General features: G+C 47.1%; 25 non-coding genes across 25 annotated transcripts; all 25 read right to left on the reverse strand.

The window, feature by feature from the left end:
- Window positions 1-22: 22 nt before the first annotated feature.
- TRNAP-AGG (transfer RNA proline (anticodon AGG)) lies at window positions 23-94 on the reverse strand. Its single transcript has one exon. It is a non-coding gene; the product is annotated as a tRNA-Pro (tRNA).
- Window positions 95-535: 441 nt separating this feature from the next.
- Window positions 536-608, reverse strand: TRNAV-UAC (transfer RNA valine (anticodon UAC)). Its single transcript has one exon. It is a non-coding gene; the product is annotated as a tRNA-Val (tRNA).
- A 1,394-nt stretch (window positions 609-2,002) lies between these two features.
- Window positions 2,003-2,114, reverse strand: TRNAL-CAA (transfer RNA leucine (anticodon CAA)). The gene is made up of 2 exons: window positions 2,077-2,114; window positions 2,003-2,048 (listed from the first exon to the last, which is right to left on the reverse strand). It is a non-coding gene; the product is annotated as a tRNA-Leu (tRNA).
- A 288-nt stretch (window positions 2,115-2,402) lies between these two features.
- On the reverse strand, window positions 2,403-2,475 carry TRNAV-AAC (transfer RNA valine (anticodon AAC)). Its single transcript has one exon. It is a non-coding gene; the product is annotated as a tRNA-Val (tRNA).
- Window positions 2,476-2,861: 386 nt separating this feature from the next.
- TRNAP-AGG (transfer RNA proline (anticodon AGG)) lies at window positions 2,862-2,933 on the reverse strand. Its single transcript has one exon. It is a non-coding gene; the product is annotated as a tRNA-Pro (tRNA).
- A 2,307-nt stretch (window positions 2,934-5,240) lies between these two features.
- TRNAV-AAC (transfer RNA valine (anticodon AAC)) lies at window positions 5,241-5,313 on the reverse strand. The gene has a single exon. It is a non-coding gene; the product is annotated as a tRNA-Val (tRNA).
- Window positions 5,314-5,699: 386 nt separating this feature from the next.
- On the reverse strand, window positions 5,700-5,771 carry TRNAP-AGG (transfer RNA proline (anticodon AGG)). The gene has a single exon. It is a non-coding gene; the product is annotated as a tRNA-Pro (tRNA).
- A 441-nt stretch (window positions 5,772-6,212) lies between these two features.
- Window positions 6,213-6,285, reverse strand: TRNAV-UAC (transfer RNA valine (anticodon UAC)). Its single transcript has one exon. It is a non-coding gene; the product is annotated as a tRNA-Val (tRNA).
- Window positions 6,286-7,679: 1,394 nt separating this feature from the next.
- Window positions 7,680-7,791, reverse strand: TRNAL-CAA (transfer RNA leucine (anticodon CAA)). Its single transcript has 2 exons — window positions 7,754-7,791; window positions 7,680-7,725 (listed from the first exon to the last, which is right to left on the reverse strand). It is a non-coding gene; the product is annotated as a tRNA-Leu (tRNA).
- A 288-nt stretch (window positions 7,792-8,079) lies between these two features.
- On the reverse strand, window positions 8,080-8,152 carry TRNAV-AAC (transfer RNA valine (anticodon AAC)). The gene has a single exon. It is a non-coding gene; the product is annotated as a tRNA-Val (tRNA).
- A 386-nt stretch (window positions 8,153-8,538) lies between these two features.
- TRNAP-AGG (transfer RNA proline (anticodon AGG)) lies at window positions 8,539-8,610 on the reverse strand. The gene has a single exon. It is a non-coding gene; the product is annotated as a tRNA-Pro (tRNA).
- Window positions 8,611-10,917: 2,307 nt separating this feature from the next.
- On the reverse strand, window positions 10,918-10,990 carry TRNAV-AAC (transfer RNA valine (anticodon AAC)). The gene has a single exon. It is a non-coding gene; the product is annotated as a tRNA-Val (tRNA).
- Window positions 10,991-11,376: 386 nt separating this feature from the next.
- TRNAP-AGG (transfer RNA proline (anticodon AGG)) lies at window positions 11,377-11,448 on the reverse strand. The gene has a single exon. It is a non-coding gene; the product is annotated as a tRNA-Pro (tRNA).
- A 441-nt stretch (window positions 11,449-11,889) lies between these two features.
- Window positions 11,890-11,962, reverse strand: TRNAV-UAC (transfer RNA valine (anticodon UAC)). The gene has a single exon. It is a non-coding gene; the product is annotated as a tRNA-Val (tRNA).
- Window positions 11,963-13,356: 1,394 nt separating this feature from the next.
- Window positions 13,357-13,468, reverse strand: TRNAL-CAA (transfer RNA leucine (anticodon CAA)). The gene is made up of 2 exons: window positions 13,431-13,468; window positions 13,357-13,402 (listed from the first exon to the last, which is right to left on the reverse strand). It is a non-coding gene; the product is annotated as a tRNA-Leu (tRNA).
- Window positions 13,469-13,755: 287 nt separating this feature from the next.
- TRNAV-AAC (transfer RNA valine (anticodon AAC)) lies at window positions 13,756-13,828 on the reverse strand. Its single transcript has one exon. It is a non-coding gene; the product is annotated as a tRNA-Val (tRNA).
- Window positions 13,829-14,214: 386 nt separating this feature from the next.
- Window positions 14,215-14,286, reverse strand: TRNAP-AGG (transfer RNA proline (anticodon AGG)). Its single transcript has one exon. It is a non-coding gene; the product is annotated as a tRNA-Pro (tRNA).
- Window positions 14,287-16,594: 2,308 nt separating this feature from the next.
- Window positions 16,595-16,667, reverse strand: TRNAV-AAC (transfer RNA valine (anticodon AAC)). The gene has a single exon. It is a non-coding gene; the product is annotated as a tRNA-Val (tRNA).
- Window positions 16,668-17,053: 386 nt separating this feature from the next.
- TRNAP-AGG (transfer RNA proline (anticodon AGG)) lies at window positions 17,054-17,125 on the reverse strand. Its single transcript has one exon. It is a non-coding gene; the product is annotated as a tRNA-Pro (tRNA).
- A 441-nt stretch (window positions 17,126-17,566) lies between these two features.
- TRNAV-UAC (transfer RNA valine (anticodon UAC)) lies at window positions 17,567-17,639 on the reverse strand. The gene has a single exon. It is a non-coding gene; the product is annotated as a tRNA-Val (tRNA).
- A 1,394-nt stretch (window positions 17,640-19,033) lies between these two features.
- On the reverse strand, window positions 19,034-19,145 carry TRNAL-CAA (transfer RNA leucine (anticodon CAA)). The gene is made up of 2 exons: window positions 19,108-19,145; window positions 19,034-19,079 (listed from the first exon to the last, which is right to left on the reverse strand). It is a non-coding gene; the product is annotated as a tRNA-Leu (tRNA).
- Window positions 19,146-19,433: 288 nt separating this feature from the next.
- Window positions 19,434-19,506, reverse strand: TRNAV-AAC (transfer RNA valine (anticodon AAC)). Its single transcript has one exon. It is a non-coding gene; the product is annotated as a tRNA-Val (tRNA).
- Window positions 19,507-19,892: 386 nt separating this feature from the next.
- Window positions 19,893-19,964, reverse strand: TRNAP-AGG (transfer RNA proline (anticodon AGG)). Its single transcript has one exon. It is a non-coding gene; the product is annotated as a tRNA-Pro (tRNA).
- A 2,307-nt stretch (window positions 19,965-22,271) lies between these two features.
- TRNAV-AAC (transfer RNA valine (anticodon AAC)) lies at window positions 22,272-22,344 on the reverse strand. Its single transcript has one exon. It is a non-coding gene; the product is annotated as a tRNA-Val (tRNA).
- A 386-nt stretch (window positions 22,345-22,730) lies between these two features.
- TRNAP-AGG (transfer RNA proline (anticodon AGG)) lies at window positions 22,731-22,802 on the reverse strand. Its single transcript has one exon. It is a non-coding gene; the product is annotated as a tRNA-Pro (tRNA).
- Window positions 22,803-23,074: the final 272 nt, after the last annotated feature.

Consider the following 23,074-nt stretch of genomic DNA (forward strand, 5'->3'; position numbering starts at 1 on the left):
TCGTATGTTTACCTCTGAAAAAGGGCTCGTCCGGGATTTGAACCCGGGACCTCTCGCACCCTAAGCGAGAATCATACCCCTAGACCAACAAGCCGAGGCACACAAGAGTCGCCTTTCGCACCGGCTCCGGGGGTTATTGGCAGCGAGTTAGTGAATGCTTCACCCAAAGCAAGCAACTGCACATGCTGCTCTCTTCTGCAATATGGTTGCTGTCTTTTCCATGGCCGTCATCGAACAAGAAATGAAAATGCCTCTATCCTTCAGACATTTTGTTTGTTCTAGGTGTATGCTCTCGGTGAGGTCAATAAAACCATTTCTGCTCTCATGCCTTGCTTTCATGAAGTAGGCCCAACCTTCAGTACACAAGGACGTGCAAACGAATAGCGCAAACTATCGTCACTTCTCTTTTTGAGCTGTCACTGATACCCCTGGAGCACAGTACGTCACGCTGGTGAGGGATAGACAGCTTCCATTATCTCAGCTTTCCTATAAATTGAGAGAGTAAATGCAAACTGTGTGAAAAACAGAAAGCTGCTGTTTCTGCCCGGTCTCGAACCAGGGACATTTCGCGTGTAAAGCGAACGTGATAACCACTACACTACAGAAACAGACACGCTTGCAGGAATCTTCTTGGCATGTAGTGGGCTGGAATGCACAGACCAAGGGCCAATGTCCATGAAGCTCAAAGTTGGACCCTCCTTACCCGATCTCTTTCTTTGGAAGAAAGGAACGAGGACCCCTTTTATTCCAAAAGGCGATTTTAAAACCATACCTGAAACCACACTAGAAAAACACTTTGCATTTAATTTTCCTACACTGATGGTCCACCCCAGAAAAGCAGTTGCAAAGAAGTCCGGCACTGAAATTCTATACGCCAAAAGTGGGAAATAGCGTAGAGGGAAAGGAACTTTCTCACCATACACGGCGTCTTATAGCATTGAAAAGAAGAAATGGCCCTATATAATAAGCAGCCTAAAAATAATTCCACAGCATGGGCTCGTCCGGGATTTGAACCTGGGACCTCTCGCACCCGAAGCGAGAATCATACCCCTAGACCAACGAGCCTGATTCCCCAGTCGGCATTTTAAGCAATTTCTGATGCGTCTTTCAGAAACAAAGCAGGGCTATTTGGCTGCTCTCTCTCTATGTGAACCACAAAAAGTCATGTTTTCTCTCAAGGTGTTGTTTTTTTCACTCTTGCAAGGAAGGGATCAGTCGATATCCTAGCTGCCAGAGAGCAGAAAAAAGGCGCTGATGAGAACTGCAGGCACTTTCTGGCACTTGTACTCTTCTGCAAGTCCTGGACACTTGCCCCATAGACTTCCACCCCAGATGCAAGGGAGGGCCTGCCAATTCTTGCTCCTAAGACAGAGGCATTTGATTCTTGGATTCAAACACGCTCACTCAGCGCTCGATCAGGCTCGATCAGGCGAGATTTATATGAGTGGCTCGCAGGACTGAAACACTAACCTGGGAGCCCCAGGGTGGCTGAATTCCCAGGATGGCCATTTTTGGGCAATTCACCTCCTTTCCTCCTGCCTCAATCTAGAATTGGCTGCAAATCACAAGATAGAGTTCAATGTCCTTGTGTACTGCCTACTCCCAGATACCTCTCTGTCTTCCTTATGTAAATTAAAATTCGCAAGGGGGGACCAATGACAATCTGCTCCTCCCACATAACCAGGAAGCCCTGTTGAACATGTCTGCCTGTGTTGTTGCAGGGACAGTGCCTTCTCCGCCCAAAAGGTGGCAGGAGAGCCTCACAACAAAGATGGGATCAACTGCTTAATGAGAAACCAGCACGGCAGTTTGTGTGATGGAGTGCAAATTTAACTGAAGGTGTGCCTGAGGTGTCCCTTCCAGGAATACATGGAATTGTGATTGAGGGCCCAGCCTGATCGTTGGTGGATTTCTCGTCATATGTTACAGGTCCGTGCAAAGATTGTGGTGTGTGGGGAATGCACTGCAAAAAACAGGACGATTTAAGGGTGTAAAAGAAACTTGTCAGAAGTGGGATTTGAACCCACGCCTCCATGAGGAGACCAGAAGTCTCAGTTGCACTGAAGATCAAGCTCTCTTGAGTCTGGCGCCTTAGACCACTCGGCCATCCTGACAGCCCTGGGTGTGCACAGATCTGACTCTTCTGACTCTACCTGCCAATGTTTGCACTTACAACGTTCACAGCAATGTCACAAGTGTAAAGACCCCACAATACAACATGGCATGACAAAAAAAAAGCTAGGCACAAGAGCGACCACTGATGGATGCGGATTACTTTGTTTCGTCTTGCAAAAGTAAAGGAAGTTTCCCATGGCTCGCTGGGTTCAAGGACCGCCTCTTCTTAAGCTTGCATTGAGATAATAAGGTTTTAGAGGGTGCACATAAAAGCAGCTCATGCACAGTGTTTCTGCCCGGTCTCGAACCGGGGACCTTTCGCGTGTTAGGCGAACGTGATGACCACTACACTACAGAAACTCACTTGCTGTGTTTTACTGTTAGAGCAAGGTTCCTCTCAAGGGTTCTCTCTACTTCTATTCTGCTGTATCAGCAGCCACTCAGAAAGCGAGGAGCAAGTGTGAAAACTGCAGAGATATCAGCCAACATACTTGCAATTAGACGTATTAAAAATTGACTTATGCAGGCATCGACAGACAAATATCTGATGCCTAAATGCCAGCAAGTACAGCTTGGGAAAGCATCACCTGGGACACACACAGACTAAGCATGAAGGCAGAAAAAGCATGGTGATCCATGTTTCTTATGAGGTTCAAAATATTTTGTGCAACAATGCGGCGAGTGTAATGAGAAATAGTCAGGCATTGTGAGTTTTGAGTAGGATTCGTATGTTTACCTCTGAAAAAGGGCTCGTCCGGGATTTGAACCCGGGACCTCTCGCACCCTAAGCGAGAATCATACCCCTAGACCAACGAGCCGAGGCACACAAGAGTTGCCTTTCGCACCGGCTCCGGGGGTTATTGGCAGCGAGTTAGTGAATGCTTCACCCAAAGCAAGCAACTGCACATGCTGCTCTCTTCTGCAATATGGTTGCTGTCTTTTCCATGGCCGTCATCGAACAAGAAATGAAAATGCCTCTATCCTTCAGACATTTTGTTTGTTCTAGGTGTATGCTCTCGGTGAGGTCAATAAAACCATTTCTGCTCTCATGCCTTGCTTTCATGAAGTAGGCCCAACCTTCAGTACACAAGGACGTGCAAACGAATAGCGCAAACTATCGTCACTTCTCTTTTTGAGCTGTCACTGATACCCCTGGAGCGCAGTACGTCACGCTGGTGAGGGATAGACAGCTTCCATTATCTCAGCTTTCCTATAAATTGAGAGAGTAAATGCAAACTGTGTGAAAAACAGAAAACTGCTCTTTCTGCCCGGTCTCGAACCAGGGACCTTTCGCGTGTAAAGCGAACGTGATAACCACTACACTACAGAAACAGACACACTTGCAGGAATCTGCTTGGCATGTAGTGGGCTGGAATGCACAGACCAAGGGCCAATGTCCATGAAGCTCAAAGTTGGACCCTCCTTACCCGATCTCTTTCTTTGGAAGAAAGGAACGAGGACCCCTTTTATTCCAAAAGGCGATTTTAAAACCATACCTGAAACCACACTAGAAAAACACTTTGCATTTAATTTTCCTACACTGATGGTCCACCCCAGAAAAGCAGTTGCAAAGAAGTCCGGCACTGAAATTCTATACGCCAAAAGTGGGAAATAGCGTAGAGGGAAAGGAACTTTCTCACCATACACGGCGTCTTATAGCATTGAAAAGAAGAAATGGCCCTATATAATAAGAAGCCTAAAAATAATTCCACAGCATGGGCTCGTCCGGGATTTGAATCCGGGACCTCTCGCACCCAAAGCGAGAATCATACCCCTAGACCAACGAGCCTGATTCCCCAGTTGGCATTTTAAGCAATTTCTGATGCGTCTTTCAGAAACAAAGCAGGGCTATTTGGCTGCTCTCTCTCTATGTGAACCACAAAAAGTCATGTTTTCTCTCAAGGTGTTGTTTTTTTCTCTCTTGCAAGGAAGGGATCAGTCGATATCCTAGCTGCCAGAGAGCAGAAAAAAGGCGCTGATGAGAACTGTGGCACTTTTTGGCACTTGTACTCCTCTGCAAGTCCTGGACACTTGCCCCATAGACTTCCACCCCAGATGCAAGGGAGGGCCTGCCAATTCTTGCTCCTAAGACAGAGGCATTTGATTCTTGGATTCAAACACGCTCACTCAGCGCTCGATCAGGCTCGATCAGGCGAGATTTATATGAGTGGCTCGCAGGACTGAAACACTAACCTGGGAGCCCCAGGGTGGCTGAATTCCCAGGATGGCCATTTTTGGGCAAGTCACCTCCTTTCCTCCTGCCTCAATCTAGAATTGGCTGCAAATCACAAGATAGAGTTCAATGTCCGTGTGTACTGCCTACTCCCAGATACCTCTCTGTCTTCCTTATGTAAATTAAAATTCGCAAGGGGGGACCAATGACAATCTGCTCCTCCCACATAACCAGGAAGCCCTGTTGAACATGTCTGCCTGTGTTGTTGCAGGGACAGTGCCTTCTCCGCCCAAAAGGTGGCAGGAGAGCCTCACAACAAAGATGGGATCAACTGCTTAATGAGAAACCAGCACGGCAGTTTGTGTGATGGAGTGCAAATTTAACGGAAGGTGTGCCTGAGGTGTCCCTTCCAGGAATACATGGAATTGTGATTGAGGGCCCAGCCTGATCGTTGGTGGATTTCTCGTCATATGTTACAGGTCCGTGCAAAGATTGTGGTGTGTGGGGAATGCACTGCAAAAAACAGGACGATTTAAGGGTGTAAAAGAAACCTGTCAGAAGTGGGATTTGAACCCACGCCTCCATGAGGAGACCAGAAGTCTCAGTTGCACTGAAGATCAAGCTCTCTTGAGTCTGGCGCCTTAGACCACTCAGCCATCCTGACAGCCCTGGGTGTGCACAGATCTGACTCTTCTGACTGCACCTGCCAATGTTTGCACTTACAACGTTCACAGCAATGTCACAAGTGTAAAGACCCCACAATACAACATGGCATGACAAAAAAAAAGCTAGGCACAAGAGCGACCACTGATGGATGCGGATTACTTTGTTTCGTCTTGCAAAAGTAAAGGAAGTTTCCCATGGCTCGCTGGGTTCAAGGACCGCCTCTTCTTAAGCTTGCATTGAGATAATAAGGTTTTAGAGGGTGCACATAAAAGCAGCTCATGCACAGTGTTTCTGCCCGGTCTCGAACCGGGGACCTTTCGCGTGTTAGGCGAACGTGATGACCACTACACTACAGAAACTCACTTGCTGTGTTTTACTGTTAGAGCAAGGTTCCTCTCAAGGGTTCTCTCTACTTCTATTCTGCTGTATCAGCAGCCACTCAGAAAGCGAGGAGCAAGTGTGAAAACTGCAGAGATATCAGCCAACATACTTGCAATTAGACGTATTAAAAATTGACTTATGCAGGCATCGACAGACAAATATCTGATGCCTAAATGCCAGCAAGTACAGCTTGGGAAAGCATCACCTGGGACACACACAGACTAAGCATGAAGGCAGAAAAAGCATGGTGATCCATGTTTCTTATGAGGTTCAAAATATTTTGTGCAACAATGCGGCGAGTGTAATGAGAAATAGTCAGGCATTGTGAGTTTTGAGTAGGATTCGTATGTTTACCTCTGAAAAAGGGCTCGTCCGGGATTTGAACCCGGGACCTCTCGCACCCTAAGCGAGAATCATACCCCTAGACCAACAAGCCGAGGCACACAAGAGTCGCCTTTCGCACCGGCTCCGGGGGTTATTGGCAGCGAGTTAGTGAATGCTTCACCCAAAGCAAGCAACTGCACATGCTGCTCTCTTCTGCAATATGGTTGCTGTCTTTTCCATGGCCGTCATCGAACAAGAAATGAAAATGCCTCTATCCTTCAGACATTTTGTTTGTTCTAGGTGTATGCTCTCGGTGAGGTCAATAAAACCATTTCTGCTCTCATGCCTTGCTTTCATGAAGTAGGCCCAACCTTCAGTACACAAGGACGTGCAAACGAATAGCGCAAACTATCGTCACTTCTCTTTTTGAGCTGTCACTGATACCCCTGGAGCACAGTACGTCACGCTGGTGAGGGATAGACAGCTTCCATTATCTCAGCTTTCCTATAAATTGAGAGAGTAAATGCAAACTGTGTGAAAAACAGAAAGCTGCTGTTTCTGCCCGGTCTCGAACCAGGGACATTTCGCGTGTAAAGCGAACGTGATAACCACTACACTACAGAAACAGACACGCTTGCAGGAATCTTCTTGGCATGTAGTGGGCTGGAATGCACAGACCAAGGGCCAATGTCCATGAAGCTCAAAGTTGGACCCTCCTTACCCGATCTCTTTCTTTGGAAGAAAGGAACGAGGACCCCTTTTATTCCAAAAGGCGATTTTAAAACCATACCTGAAACCACACTAGAAAAACACTTTGCATTTAATTTTCCTACACTGATGGTCCACCCCAGAAAAGCAGTTGCAAAGAAGTCCGGCACTGAAATTCTATACGCCAAAAGTGGGAAATAGCGTAGAGGGAAAGGAACTTTCTCACCATACACGGCGTCTTATAGCATTGAAAAGAAGAAATGGCCCTATATAATAAGCAGCCTAAAAATAATTCCACAGCATGGGCTCGTCCGGGATTTGAACCTGGGACCTCTCGCACCCGAAGCGAGAATCATACCCCTAGACCAACGAGCCTGATTCCCCAGTCGGCATTTTAAGCAATTTCTGATGCGTCTTTCAGAAACAAAGCAGGGCTATTTGGCTGCTCTCTCTCTATGTGAACCACAAAAAGTCATGTTTTCTCTCAAGGTGTTGTTTTTTTCACTCTTGCAAGGAAGGGATCAGTCGATATCCTAGCTGCCAGAGAGCAGAAAAAAGGCGCTGATGAGAACTGCAGGCACTTTCTGGCACTTGTACTCTTCTGCAAGTCCTGGACACTTGCCCCATAGACTTCCACCCCAGATGCAAGGGAGGGCCTGCCAATTCTTGCTCCTAAGACAGAGGCATTTGATTCTTGGATTCAAACACGCTCACTCAGCGCTCGATCAGGCTCGATCAGGCGAGATTTATATGAGTGGCTCGCAGGACTGAAACACTAACCTGGGAGCCCCAGGGTGGCTGAATTCCCAGGATGGCCATTTTTGGGCAATTCACCTCCTTTCCTCCTGCCTCAATCTAGAATTGGCTGCAAATCACAAGATAGAGTTCAATGTCCTTGTGTACTGCCTACTCCCAGATACCTCTCTGTCTTCCTTATGTAAATTAAAATTCGCAAGGGGGGACCAATGACAATCTGCTCCTCCCACATAACCAGGAAGCCCTGTTGAACATGTCTGCCTGTGTTGTTGCAGGGACAGTGCCTTCTCCGCCCAAAAGGTGGCAGGAGAGCCTCACAACAAAGATGGGATCAACTGCTTAATGAGAAACCAGCACGGCAGTTTGTGTGATGGAGTGCAAATTTAACTGAAGGTGTGCCTGAGGTGTCCCTTCCAGGAATACATGGAATTGTGATTGAGGGCCCAGCCTGATCGTTGGTGGATTTCTCGTCATATGTTACAGGTCCGTGCAAAGATTGTGGTGTGTGGGGAATGCACTGCAAAAAACAGGACGATTTAAGGGTGTAAAAGAAACTTGTCAGAAGTGGGATTTGAACCCACGCCTCCATGAGGAGACCAGAAGTCTCAGTTGCACTGAAGATCAAGCTCTCTTGAGTCTGGCGCCTTAGACCACTCGGCCATCCTGACAGCCCTGGGTGTGCACAGATCTGACTCTTCTGACTCTACCTGCCAATGTTTGCACTTACAACGTTCACAGCAATGTCACAAGTGTAAAGACCCCACAATACAACATGGCATGACAAAAAAAAAGCTAGGCACAAGAGCGACCACTGATGGATGCGGATTACTTTGTTTCGTCTTGCAAAAGTAAAGGAAGTTTCCCATGGCTCGCTGGGTTCAAGGACCGCCTCTTCTTAAGCTTGCATTGAGATAATAAGGTTTTAGAGGGTGCACATAAAAGCAGCTCATGCACAGAGTTTCTGCCCGGTCTCGAACCGGGGACCTTTCGCGTGTTAGGCGAACGTGATGACCACTACACTACAGAAACTCACTTGCTGTGTTTTACTGTTAGAGCAAGGTTCCTCTCAAGGGTTCTCTCTACTTCTATTCTGCTGTATCAGCAGCCACTCAGAAAGCGAGGAGCAAGTGTGAAAACTGCAGAGATATCAGCCAACATACTTGCAATTAGACGTATTAAAAATTGACTTATGCAGGCATCGACAGACAAATATCTGATGCCTAAATGCCAGCAAGTACAGCTTGGGAAAGCATCACCTAGGACACACACAGACTAAGCATGAAGGCAGAAAAAGCATGGTGATCCATGTTTCTTATGAGGTTCAAAATATTTTGTGCAACAATGCGGCGAGTGTAATGAGAAATAGTCAGGCATTGTGAGTTTTGAGTAGGATTCGTATGTTTACCCCTGAAAAAGGGCTCGTCCGGGATTTGAACCCGGGACCTCTCGCACCCTAAGCGAGAATCATACCCCTAGACCAACGAGCCGAGGCACACAAGAGTCGCCTTTCGCACCGGCTCCGGGGGTTATTGGCAGCGAGTTAGTGAATGCTTCACCCAAAGCAAGCAACTGCACATGCTGCTCTCTTCTGCAATATGGTTGCTGTCTTTTCCATGGCCGTCATCGAACAAGAAATGAAAATGCCTCTATCCTTCAGACATTTTGTTTGTTCTAGGTGTATGCTCTCGGTGAGGTCAATAAAACCATTTCTGCTCTCATGCCTTGCTTTCATGAAGTAGGCCCAACCTTCAGTACACAAGGACGTGCAAACGAATAGCGCAAACTATCGTCACTTCTCTTTTTGAGCTGTCACTGATACCCCTGGAGCACAGTACGTCACGCTGGTGAGGGATAGACAGCTTCCATTATCTCAGCTTTCCTATAAATTGAGAGAGTAAATGCAAACTGTGTGAAAAACAGAAAACTGCTCTTTCTGCCCGGTCTCGAACCAGGGACCTTTCGCGTGTAAAGCGAACGTGATAACCACTACACTACAGAAACAGACACACTTGCAGGAATCTGCTTGGCATGTAGTGGGCTGGAATGCACAGACCAAGGGCCAATGTCCATGAAGCTCAAAGTTGGACCCTCCTTACCCGATCTCTTTCTTTGGAAGAAAGGAACGAGGACCCCTTTTATTCCAAAAGGCGATTTTAAAACCATACCTGAAACCACACTAGAAAAACACTTTGCATTTAATTTTCCTACACTGATGGTCCACCCCAGAAAAGCAGTTGCAAAGAAGTCCGGCACTGAAATTCTATACGCCAAAAGTGGGAAATAGCGTAGAGGGAAAGGAACTTTCTCACCATACACGGCGTCTTATAGCATTGAAAAGAAGAAATGGCCCTATATAATAAGAAGCCTAAAAATAATTCCACAGCATGGGCTCGTCCGGGATTTGAATCCGGGACCTCTCGCACCCGAAGCGAGAATCATACCCCTAGACCAACGAGCCTGATTCCCCAGTTGGCATTTTAAGCAATTTCTGATGCGTCTTTCAGAAACAAAGCAGGGCTATTTGGCTGCTCTCTCTCTATGTGAACCACAAAAAGTCATGTTTTCTCTCAAGGTGTTGTTTTTTTCTCTCTTGCAAGGAAGGGATCAGTCGATATCCTAGCTGCCAGAGAGCAGAAAAAAGGCGCTGATGAGAACTGTGGCACTTTTTGGCACTTGTACTCCTCTGCAAGTCCTGGACACTTGCCCCATAGACTTCCACCCCAGATGCAAGGGAGGGCCTGCCAATTCTTGCTCCTAAGACAGAGGCATTTGATTCTTGGATTCAAACACGCTCACTCAGCGCTCGATCAGGCTCGATCAGGCGAGATTTATATGAGTGGCTCGCAGGACTGAAACACTAACCTGGGAGCCCCAGGGTGGCTGAATTCCCAGGATGGCCATTTTTGGGCAAGTCACCTCCTTTCCTCCTGCCTCAATCTAGAATTGGCTGCAAATCACAAGATAGAGTTCAATGTCCGTGTGTACTGCCTACTCCCAGATACCTCTCTGTCTTCCTTATGTAAATTAAAATTCGCAAGGGGGGACCAATGACAATCTGCTCCTCCCACATAACCAGGAAGCCCTGTTGAACATGTCTGCCTGTGTTGTTGCAGGGACAGTGCCTTCTCCGCCCAAAAGGTGGCAGGAGAGCCTCACAACAAAGATGGGATCAACTGCTTAATGAGAAACCAGCACGGCAGTTTGTGTGATGGAGTGCAAATTTAACGGAAGGTGTGCCTGAGGTGTCCCTTCCAGGAATACATGGAATTGTGATTGAGGGCCCAGCCTGATCGTTGGTGGATTTCTCGTCATATGTTACAGGTCCGTGCAAAGATTGTGGTGTGTGGGGAATGCACTGCAAAAAACAGGACGATTTAAGGGTGTAAAAGAAACCTGTCAGAAGTGGGATTTGAACCCACGCCTCCATGAGGAGACCAGAAGTCTCAGTTGCACTGAAGATCAAGCTCTCTTGAGTCTGGCGCCTTAGACCACTCAGCCATCCTGACAGCCCTGGGTGTGCACAGATCTGACTCTTCTGACTGCACCTGCCAATGTTTGCACTTACAACGTTCACAGCAATGTCACAAGTGTAAAGACCCCACAATACAACATGGCATGACAAAAAAAAAGCTAGGCACAAGAGCGACCACTGATGGATGCGGATTACTTTGTTTCGTCTTGCAAAAGTAAAGGAAGTTTCCCATGGCTCGCTGGGTTCAAGGACCGCCTCTTCTTAAGCTTGCATTGAGATAATAAGGTTTTAGAGGGTGCACATAAAAGCAGCTCATGCACAGTGTTTCTGCCCGGTCTCGAACCGGGGACCTTTCGCGTGTTAGGCGAACGTGATGACCACTACACTACAGAAACTCACTTGCTGTGTTTTACTGTTAGAGCAAGGTTCCTCTCAAGGGTTCTCTCTACTTCTATTCTGCTGTATCAGCAGCCACTCAGAAAGCGAGGAGCAAGTGTGAAAACTGCAGAGATATCAGCCAACATACTTGCAATTAGACGTATTAAAAATTGACTTATGCAGGCATCGACAGACAAATATCTGATGCCTAAATGCCAGCAAGTACAGCTTGGGAAAGCATCACCTGGGACACACACAGACTAAGCATGAAGGCAGAAAAAGCATGGTGATCCATGTTTCTTATGAGGTTCAAAATATTTTGTGCAACAATGCGGCGAGTGTAATGAGAAATAGTCAGGCATTGTGAGTTTTGAGTAGGATTCGTATGTTTACCTCTGAAAAAGGGCTCGTCCGGGATTTGAACCCGGGACCTCTCGCACCCTAAGCGAGAATCATACCCCTAGACCAACAAGCCGAGGCACACAAGAGTCGCCTTTCGCACCGGCTCCGGGGGTTATTGGCAGCGAGTTAGTGAATGCTTCACCCAAAGCAAGCAACTGCACATGCTGCTCTCTTCTGCAATATGGTTGCTGTCTTTTCCATGGCCGTCATCGAACAAGAAATGAAAATGCCTCTATCCTTCAGACATTTTGTTTGTTCTAGGTGTATGCTCTCGGTGAGGTCAATAAAACCATTTCTGCTCTCATGCCTTGCTTTCATGAAGTAGGCCCAACCTTCAGTACACAAGGACGTGCAAACGAATAGCGCAAACTATCGTCACTTCTCTTTTTGAGCTGTCACTGATACCCCTGGAGCACAGTACGTCACGCTGGTGAGGGATAGACAGCTTCCATTATCTCAGCTTTCCTATAAATTGAGAGAGTAAATGCAAACTGTGTGAAAAACAGAAAGCTGCTGTTTCTGCCCGGTCTCGAACCAGGGACATTTCGCGTGTAAAGCGAACGTGATAACCACTACACTACAGAAACAGACACGCTTGCAGGAATCTTCTTGGCATGTAGTGGGCTGGAATGCACAGACCAAGGGCCAATGTCCATGAAGCTCAAAGTTGGACCCTCCTTACCCGATCTCTTTCTTTGGAAGAAAGGAACGAGGACCCCTTTTATTCCAAAAGGCGATTTTAAAACCATACCTGAAACCACACTAGAAAAACACTTTGCATTTAATTTTCCTACACTGATGGTCCACCCCAGAAAAGCAGTTGCAAAGAAGTCCGGCACTGAAATTCTATACGCCAAAAGTGGGAAATAGCGTAGAGGGAAAGGAACTTTCTCACCATACACGGCGTCTTATAGCATTGAAAAGAAGAAATGGCCCTATATAATAAGCAGCCTAAAAATAATTCCACAGCATGGGCTCGTCCGGGATTTGAACCTGGGACCTCTCGCACCCGAAGCGAGAATCATACCCCTAGACCAACGAGCCTGATTCCCCAGTCGGCATTTTAAGCAATTTCTGATGCGTCTTTCAGAAACAAAGCAGGGCTATTTGGCTGCTCTCTCTCTATGTGAACCACAAAAAGTCATGTTTTCTCTCAAGGTGTTGTTTTTTTCACTCTTGCAAGGAAGGGATCAGTCGATATCCTAGCTGCCAGAGAGCAGAAAAAAGGCGCTGATGAGAACTGCAGGCACTTTCTGGCACTTGTACTCTTCTGCAAGTCCTGGACACTTGCCCCATAGACTTCCACCCCAGATGCAAGGGAGGGCCTGCCAATTCTTGCTCCTAAGACAGAGGCATTTGATTCTTGGATTCAAACACGCTCACTCAGCGCTCGATCAGGCTCGATCAGGCGAGATTTATATGAGTGGCTCGCAGGACTGAAACACTAACCTGGGAGCCCCAGGGTGGCTGAATTCCCAGGATGGCCATTTTTGGGCAATTCACCTCCTTTCCTCCTGCCTCAATCTAGAATTGGCTGCAAATCACAAGATAGAGTTCAATGTCCTTGTGTACTGCCTACTCCCAGATACCTCTCTGTCTTCCTTATGTAAATTAAAATTCGCAAGGGGGGACCAATGACAATCTGCTCCTCCCACATAACCAGGAAGCCCTGTTGAACATGTCTGCCTGTGTTGTTGCAGGGACAGTGCCTTCTCCGCCCAAAAGGTGGCAGGAGAGCCTCACAACAAAGATGGGATCAACTGCTTAATGAGAAACCAGCACGGCAGTTTGTGTGATGGAGTGCAAATTTAACTGAAGGTGTGCCTGAGGTGTCCCTTCCAGGAATACATGGAATTGTGATTGAGGGCCCAGCCTGATCGTTGGTGGATTTCTCGTCATATGTTACAGGTCCGTGCAAAGATTGTGGTGTGTGGGGAATGCACTGCAAAAAACAGGACGATTTAAGGGTGTAAAAGAAACTTGTCAGAAGTGGGATTTGAACCCACGCCTCCATGAGGAGACCAGAAGTCTCAGTTGCACTGAAGATCAAGCTCTCTTGAGTCTGGCGCCTTAGACCACTCGGCCATCCTGACAGCCCTGGGTGTGCACAGATCTGACTCTTCTGACTCTACCTGCCAATGTTTGCACTTACAACGTTCACAGCAATGTCACAAGTGTAAAGACCCCACAATACAACATGGCATGACAAAAAAAAGCTAGGCACAAGAGCGACCACTGATGGATGCGGATTACTTTGTTTCGTCTTGCAAAAGTAAAGGAAGTTTCCCATGGCTCGCTGGGTTCAAGGACCGCCTCTTCTTAAGCTTGCATTGAGATAATAAGGTTTTAGAGGGTGCACATAAAAGCAGCTCATGCACAGAGTTTCTGCCCGGTCTCGAACCGGGGACCTTTCGCGTGTTAGGCGAACGTGATGACCACTACACTACAGAAACTCACTTGCTGTGTTTTACTGTTAGAGCAAGGTTCCTCTCAAGGGTTCTCTCTACTTCTATTCTGCTGTATCAGCAGCCACTCAGAAAGCGAGGAGCAAGTGTGAAAACTGCAGAGATATCAGCCAACATACTTGCAATTAGACGTATTAAAAATTGACTTATGCAGGCATCGACAGACAAATATCTGATGCCTAAATGCCAGCAAGTACAGCTTGGGAAAGCATCACCTAGGACACACACAGACTAAGCATGAAGGCAGAAAAAGCATGGTGATCCATGTTTCTTATGAGGTTCAAAATATTTTGTGCAACAATGCGGCGAGTGTAATGAGAAATAGTCAGGCATTGTGAGTTTTGAGTAGGATTCGTATGTTTACCCCTGAAAAAGGGCTCGTCCGGGATTTGAACCCGGGACCTCTCGCACCCTAAGCGAGAATCATACCCCTAGACCAACGAGCCGAGGCACACAAGAGTCGCCTTTCGCACCGGCTCCGGGGGTTATTGGCAGCGAGTTAGTGAATGCTTCACCCAAAGCAAGCAACTGCACATGCTGCTCTCTTCTGCAATATGGTTGCTGTCTTTTCCATGGCCGTCATCGAACAAGAAATGAAAATGCCTCTATCCTTCAGACATTTTGTTTGTTCTAGGTGTATGCTCTCGGTGAGGTCAATAAAACCATTTCTGCTCTCATGCCTTGCTTTCATGAAGTAGGCCCAACCTTCAGTACACAAGGACGTGCAAACGAATAGCGCAAACTATCGTCACTTCTCTTTTTGAGCTGTCACTGATACCCCTGGAGCGCAGTACGTCACGCTGGTGAGGGATAGACAGCTTCCATTATCTCAGCTTTCCTATAAATTGAGAGAGTAAATGCAAACTGTGTGAAAAACAGAAAACTGCTCTTTCTGCCCGGTCTCGAACCAGGGACCTTTCGCGGGTAAAGCGAACGTGATAACCACTACACTACAGAAAGAGACACACTTGCAGGAATCTGCTTGGCATGTAGTGGGCTGGAATGCACAGACCAAGGGCCAATGTCCATGAAGCTCAAAGTTGGACCCTCCTTACCCGATCTCTTTCTTTGGAAGAAAGGAACGAGGACCCCTTTTATTCCAAAAGGCGATTTTAAAACCATACCTGAAACCACACTAGAAAAACACTTTGCATTTAATTTTCCTACACTGATGGTCCACCCCAGAAAAGCAGTTGCAAAGAAGTCCGGCACTGAAATTCTATACGCCAAAAGTGGGAAATAGCGTAGAGGGAAAGGAACTTTCTCACCATACACGGCGTCTTATAGCATTGAAAAGAAGAAATGGCCCTATATAATAAGAAGCCTAAAAATAATTCCACAGCATGGGCTCGTCCGGGATTTGAATCCGGGACCTCTCGCACCCAAAGCGAGAATCATACCCCTAGACCAACGAGCCTGATTCCCCAGTTGGCATTTTAAGCAATTTCTGATGCGTCTTTCAGAAACAAAGCAGGGCTATTTGGCTGCTCTCTCTCTATGTGAACCACAAAAAGTCATGTTTTCTCTCAAGGTGTTGTTTTTTTCTCTCTTGCAAGGAAGGGATCAGTCGATATCCTAGCTGCCAGAGAGCAGAAAAAAGGCGCTGATGAGAACTGCAGGAACTTTCTGGCACTTGTACTCTACTGCAAGTCCTGGACACTTGCCCCATAGACTTCCACCCCAGATGCAAGGGAGGGCCTGCCAATTCTTGCTCCTAAGACAGAGGCATTTGATTCTTGGATTCAAACACGCTCACTCAGCGCTCGATCAGGCTCGATCAGGCGAGATTTATATGAGTGGCTCGCAGGACTGAAACACTAACCTGGGAGCCCCAGGGTGGCTGAATTCCCAGGATGGCCATTTTTGGGCAAGTCACCTCCTTTCCTCCTGCCTCAATCTAGAATTGGCTGCAAATCACAAGATAGAGTTCAATGTCCGTGTGTACTGCCTACTCCCAGATACCTCTCTGTCTTCCTTATGTAAATTAAAATTCGCAAGGGGGGACCAATGACAATCTGCTCCTCCCACATAACCAGGAAGCCCTGTTGAACATGTCTGCCTGTGTTGTTGCAGGGACAGTGCCTTCTCCGCCCAAAAGGTGGCAGGAGAGCCTCACAACAAAGATGGGATCAACTGCTTAATGAGAAACCAGCACGGCAGTTTGTGTGATGGAGTGCAAATTTAACGGAAGGTGTGCCTGAGGTGTCCCTTCCAGGAATACATGGAATTGTGATTGAGGGCCCAGCCTGATCGTTGGTGGATTTCTCGTCATATGTTACAGGTCCGTGCAAAGATTGTGGTGTGTGGGGAATGCACTGCAAAAAACAGGACGATTTAAGGGTGTAAAAGAAACCTGTCAGAAGTGGGATTTGAACCCACGCCTCCATGAGGAGACCAGAAGTCTCAGTTGCACTGAAGATCAAGCTCTCTTGAGTCTGGCGCCTTAGACCACTCAGCCATCCTGACAGCCCTGGGTGTGCACAGATCTGACTCTTCTGACTGCACCTGCCAATGTTTGCACTTACAACGTTCACAGCAATGTCACAAGTGTAAAGACCCCACAATACAACATGGCATGACAAAAAAAAAGCTAGGCACAAGAGCGACCACTGATGGATGCGGATTACTTTGTTTCGTCTTGCAAAAGTAAAGGAAGTTTCCCATGGCTCGCTGGGTTCAAGGACCGCCTCTTCTTAAGCTTGCATTGAGATAATAAGGTTTTAGAGGGTGCACATAAAAGCAGCTCATGCACAGTGTTTCTGCCCGGTCTCGAACCGGGGACCTTTCGCGTGTTAGGCGAACGTGATGACCACTACACTACAGAAACTCACTTGCTGTGTTTTACTGTTAGAGCAAGGTTCCTCTCAAGGGTTCTCTCTACTTCTATTCTGCTGTATCAGCAGCCACTCAGAAAGCGAGGAGCAAGTGTGAAAACTGCAGAGATATCAGCCAACATACTTGCAATTAGACGTATTAAAAATTGACTTATGCAGGCATCGACAGACAAATATCTGATGCCTAAATGCCAGCAAGTACAGCTTGGGAAAGCATCACCTGGGACACACACAGACTAAGCATGAAGGCAGAAAAAGCATGGTGATCCATGTTTCTTATGAGGTTCAAAATATTTTGTGCAACAATGCGGCGAGTGTAATGAGAAATAGTCAGGCATTGTGAGTTTTGAGTAGGATTCGTATGTTTACCTCTGAAAAAGGGCTCGTCCGGGATTTGAACCCGGGACCTCTCGCACCCTAAGCGAGAATCATACCCCTAGACCAACAAGCCGAGGCACACAAGAGTCGCCTTTCGCACCGGCTCCGGGGGTTATTGGCAGCGAGTTAGTGAATGCTTCACCCAAAGCAAGCAACTGCACATGCTGCTCTCTTCTGCAATATGGTTGCTGTCTTTTCCATGGCCGTCATCGAACAAGAAATGAAAATGCCTCTATCCTTCAGACATTTTGTTTGTTCTAGGTGTATGCTCTCGGTGAGGTCAATAAAACCATTTCTGCTCTCATGCCTTGCTTTCATGAAGTAGGCCCAACCTTCAGTACACAAGGACGTGCAAACGAATAGCGCAAACTATCGTCACTTCTCTTTTTGAGCTGTCACTGATACCCCTGGAGCACAGTACGTCACGCTGGTGAGGGATAGACAGCTTCCATTATCTCAGCTTTCCTATAAATTGAGAGAGTAAATGCAAACTGTGTGAAAAACAGAAAGCTGCTGTTTCTGCCCGGTCTCGAACCAGGGACATTTCGCGTGTAAAGCGAACGTGATAACCACTACACTACAGAAACAGACACGCTTGCAGGAATCTTCTTGGCATGTAGTGGGCTGGAATGCACAGACCAAGGGCCAATGTCCATGAAGCTCAAAGTTGGACCCTCCTTACCCGATCTCTTTCTTTGGAAGAAAGGAACGAGGACCCCTTTTATTCCAAAAGGCGATTTTAAAACCATACCTGAAACCACACTAGAAAAACACTTTGCATTTAATTTTCCTACACTGATGGTCCACCCCAGAAAAGCAGTTGCAAAGAAGTCCGGCACTGAAATTCTATACGCCAAAAGTGGGAAATAGCGTAGAGGGAAAGGAACTTTCTCACCATACACGGCGTCTTATAGCATTGAAAAGAAGAAATGGCCCTATATAATAAGCAGCCTAAAAATAATTCCACAGCATGGGCTCGTCCGGGATTTGAACCTGGGACCTCTCGCACCCGAAGCGAGAATCATACCCCTAGACCAACGAGCCTGATTCCCCAGTCGGCATTTTAAGCAATTTCTGATGCGTCTTTCAGAAACAAAGCAGGGCTATTTGGCTGCTCTCTCTCTATGTGAACCACAAAAAGTCATGTTTTCTCTCAAGGTGTTGTTTTTTTCACTCTTGCAAGGAAGGGATCAGTCGATATCCTAGCTGCCAGAGAGCAGAAAAAAGGCGCTGATGAGAACTGCAGGCACTTTCTGGCACTTGTACTCTTCTGCAAGTCCTGGACACTTGCCCCATAGACTTCCACCCCAGATGCAAGGGAGGGCCTGCCAATTCTTGCTCCTAAGACAGAGGCATTTGATTCTTGGATTCAAACACGCTCACTCAGCGCTCGATCAGGCTCGATCAGGCGAGATTTATATGAGTGGCTCGCAGGACTGAAACACTAACCTGGGAGCCCCAGGGTGGCTGAATTCCCAGGATGGCCATTTTTGGGCAATTCACCTCCTTTCCTCCTGCCTCAATCTAGAATTGGCTGCAAATCACAAGATAGAGTTCAATGTCCTTGTGTACTGCCTACTCCCAGATACCTCTCTGTCTTCCTTATGTAAATTAAAATTCGCAAGGGGGGACCAATGACAATCTGCTCCTCCCACATAACCAGGAAGCCCTGTTGAACATGTCTGCCTGTGTTGTTGCAGGGACAGTGCCTTCTCCGCCCAAAAGGTGGCAGGAGAGCCTCACAACAAAGATGGGATCAACTGCTTAATGAGAAACCAGCACGGCAGTTTGTGTGATGGAGTGCAAATTTAACTGAAGGTGTGCCTGAGGTGTCCCTTCCAGGAATACATGGAATTGTGATTGAGGGCCCAGCCTGATCGTTGGTGGATTTCTCGTCATATGTTACAGGTCCGTGCAAAGATTGTGGTGTGTGGGGAATGCACTGCAAAAATCAGGACGATTTAAGGGTGTAAAAGAAACTTGTCAGAAGTGGGATTTGAACCCACGCCTCCATGAGGAGACCAGAAGTCTCAGTTGCACTGAAGATCAAGCTCTCTTGAGTCTGGCGCCTTAGACCACTCGGCCATCCTGACAGCCCTGGGTGTGCACAGATCTGACTCTTCTGACTCTACCTGCCAATGTTTGCACTTACAACGTTCACAGCAATGTCACAAGTGTAAAGACCCCACAATACAACATGGCATGACAAAAAAAAAGCTAGGCACAAGAGCGACCACTGATGGATGCGGATTACTTTGTTTCGTCTTGCAAAAGTAAAGGAAGTTTCCCATGGCTCGCTGGGTTCAAGGACCGCCTCTTCTTAAGCTTGCATTGAGATAATAAGGTTTTAGAGGGTGCACATAAAAGCAGCTCATGCACAGTGTTTCTGCCCGGTCTCGAACCGGGGACCTTTCGCGTGTTAGGCGAACGTGATGACCACTACACTACAGAAACTCACTTGCTGTGTTTTACTGTTAGAGCAAGGTTCCTCTCAAGGGTTCTCTCTACTTCTATTCTGCTGTATCAGCAGCCACTCAGAAAGCGAGGAGCAAGTGTGAAAACTGCAGAGATATCAGCCAACATACTTGCAATTAGACGTATTAAAAATTGACTTATGCAGGCATCGACAGACAAATATCTGATGCCTAAATGCCAGCAAGTACAGCTTGGGAAAGCATCACCTGGGACACACACAGACTAAGCATGAAGGCAGAAAAAGCATGGTGATCCATGTTTCTTATGAGGTTCAAAATATTTTGTGCAACAATGCGGCGAGTGTAATGAGAAATAGTCAGGCATTGTGAGTTTTGAGTAGGATTCGTATGTTTACCTCTGAAAAAGGGCTCGTCCGGGATTTGAACCCGGGACCTCTCGCACCCTAAGCGAGAATCATACCCCTAGACCAACGAGCCGAGGCACACAAGAGTTGCCTTTCGCACCGGCTCCGGGGGTTATTGGCAGCGAGTTAGTGAATGCTTCACCCAAAGCAAGCAACTGCACATGCTGCTCTCTTCTGCAATATGGTTGCTGTCTTTTCCATGGCCGTCATCGAACAAGAAATGAAAATGCCTCTATCCTTCAGACATTTTGTTTGTTCTAGGTGTATGCTCTCGGTGAGGTCAATAAAACCATTTCTGCTCTCATGCCTTGCTTTCATGAAGTAGGCCCAACCTTCAGTACACAAGGACGTGCAAACGAATAGCGCAAACTATCGTCACTTCTCTTTTTGAGCTGTCACTGATACCCCTGGAGCGCAGTACGTCACGCTGGTGAGGGATAGACAGCTTCCATTATCTCAGCTTTCCTATAAATTGAGAGAGTAAATGCAAACTGTGTGAAAAACAGAAAACTGCTCTTTCTGCCCGGTCTCGAACCAGGGACCTTTCGCGTGTAAAGCGAACGTGATAACCACTACACTACAGAAACAGACACACTTGCAGGAATCTGCTTGGCATGTAGTGGGCTGGAATGCACAGACCAAGGGCCAATGTCCATGAAGCTCAAAGTTGGACCCTCCTTACCCGATCTCTTTCTTTGGAAGAAAGGAACGAGGACCCCTTTTATTCCAAAAGGCGATTTTAAAACCATACCTGAAACCACACTAGAAAAACACTTTGCATTTAATTTTCCTACACTGATGGTCCACCCCAGAAAAGCAGTTGCAAAGAAGTCCGGCACTGAAATTCTATACGCCAAAAGTGGGAAATAGCGTAGAGGGAAAGGAACTTTCTCACCATACACGGCGTCTTATAGCATTGAAAAGAAGAAATGGCCCTATATAATAAGAAGCCTAAAAATAATTCCACAGCATGGGCTCGTCCGGGATTTGAATCCGGGACCTCTCGCACCCAAAGCGAGAATCATACCCCTAGACCAACGAGCCTGATTCCCCAGTTGGCATTTTAAGCAATTTCTGATGCGTCTTTCAGAAACAAAGCAGGGCTATTTGGCTGCTCTCTCTCTATGTGAACCACAAAAAGTCATGTTTTCTCTCAAGGTGTTGTTTTTTTCTCTCTTGCAAGGAAGGGATCAGTCGATATCCTAGCTGCCAGAGAGCAGAAAAAAGGCGCTGATGAGAACTGTGGCACTTTTTGGCACTTGTACTCCTCTGCAAGTCCTGGACACTTGCCCCATAGACTTCCACCCCAGATGCAAGGGAGGGCCTGCCAATTCTTGCTCCTAAGACAGAGGCATTTGATTCTTGGATTCAAACACGCTCACTCAGCGCTCGATCAGGCTCGATCAGGCGAGATTTATATGAGTGGCTCGCAGGACTGAAACACTAACCTGGGAGCCCCAGGGTGGCTGAATTCCCAGGATGGCCATTTTTGGGCAAGTCACCTCCTTTCCTCCTGCCTCAATCTAGAATTGGCTGCAAATCACAAGATAGAGTTCAATGTCCGTGTGTACTGCCTACTCCCAGATACCTCTCTGTCTTCCTTATGTAAATTAAAATTCGCAAGGGGGGACCAATGACAATCTGCTCCTCCCACATAACCAGGAAGCCCTGTTGAACATGTCTGCCTGTGTTGTTGCAGGGACAGTGCCTTCTCCGCCCAAAAGGTGGCAGGAGAGCCTCACAACAAAGATGGGATCAACTGCTTAATGAGAAACCAGCACGGCAGTTTGTGTGATGGAGTGCAAATTTAACGGAAGGTGTGCCTGAGGTGTCCCTTCCAGGAATACATGGAATTGTGATTGAGGGCCCAGCCTGATCGTTGGTGGATTTCTCGTCATATGTTACAGGTCCGTGCAAAGATTGTGGTGTGTGGGGAATGCACTGCAAAAAACAGGACGATTTAAGGGTGTAAAAGAAACCTGTCAGAAGTGGGATTTGAACCCACGCCTCCATGAGGAGACCAGAAGTCTCAGTTGCACTGAAGATCAAGCTCTCTTGAGTCTGGCGCCTTAGACCACTCAGCCATCCTGACAGCCCTGGGTGTGCACAGATCTGACTCTTCTGACTGCACCTGCCAATGTTTGCACTTACAACGTTCACAGCAATGTCACAAGTGTAAAGACCCCACAATACAACATGGCATGACAAAAAAAAAGCTAGGCACAAGAGCGACCACTGATGGATGCGGATTACTTTGTTTCGTCTTGCAAAAGTAAAGGAAGTTTCCCATGGCTCGCTGGGTTCAAGGACCGCCTCTTCTTAAGCTTGCATTGAGATAATAAGGTTTTAGAGGGTGCACATAAAAGCAGCTCATGCACAGTGTTTCTGCCCGGTCTCGAACCGGGGACCTTTCGCGTGTTAGGCGAACGTGATGACCACTACACTACAGAAACTCACTTGCTGTGTTTTACTGTTAGAGCAAGGTTCCTCTCAAGGGTTCTCTCTACTTCTATTCTGCTGTATCAGCAGCCACTCAGAAAGCGAGGAGCAAGTGTGAAAACTGCAGAGATATCAGCCAACATACTTGCAATTAGACGTATTAAAAATTGACTTATGCAGGCATCGACAGACAAATATCTGATGCCTAAATGCCAGCAAGTACAGCTTGGGAAAGCATCACCTGGGACACACACAGACTAAGCATGAAGGCAGAAAAAGCATGGTGATCCATGTTTCTTATGAGGTTCAAAATATTTTGTGCAACAATGCGGCGAGTGTAATGAGAAATAGTCAGGCATTGTGAGTTTTGAGTAGGATTCGTATGTTTACCTCTGAAAAAGGGCTCGTCCGGGATTTGAACCCGGGACCTCTCGCACCCTAAGCGAGAATCATACCCCTAGACCAACAAGCCGAGGCACACAAGAGTCGCCTTTCGCACCGGCTCCGGGGGTTATTGGCAGCGAGTTAGTGAATGCTTCACCCAAAGCAAGCAACTGCACATGCTGCTCTCTTCTGCAATATGGTTGCTGTCTTTTCCATGGCCGTCATCGAACAAGAAATGAAAATGCCTCTATCCTTCAGACATTTTGTTTGTTCTAGGTGTATGCTCTCGGTGAGGTCAATAAAACCATTTCTGCTCTCATGCCTTGCTTTCATGAAGTAGGCCCAACCTTCAGTACACAA

This window comes from Triturus cristatus, chromosome 10 (assembly GCF_964204655.1).
Source record: "Triturus cristatus chromosome 10, aTriCri1.1, whole genome shotgun sequence".
Classification (NCBI taxonomy): domain Eukaryota; kingdom Metazoa; phylum Chordata; class Amphibia; order Caudata; family Salamandridae; genus Triturus; species Triturus cristatus.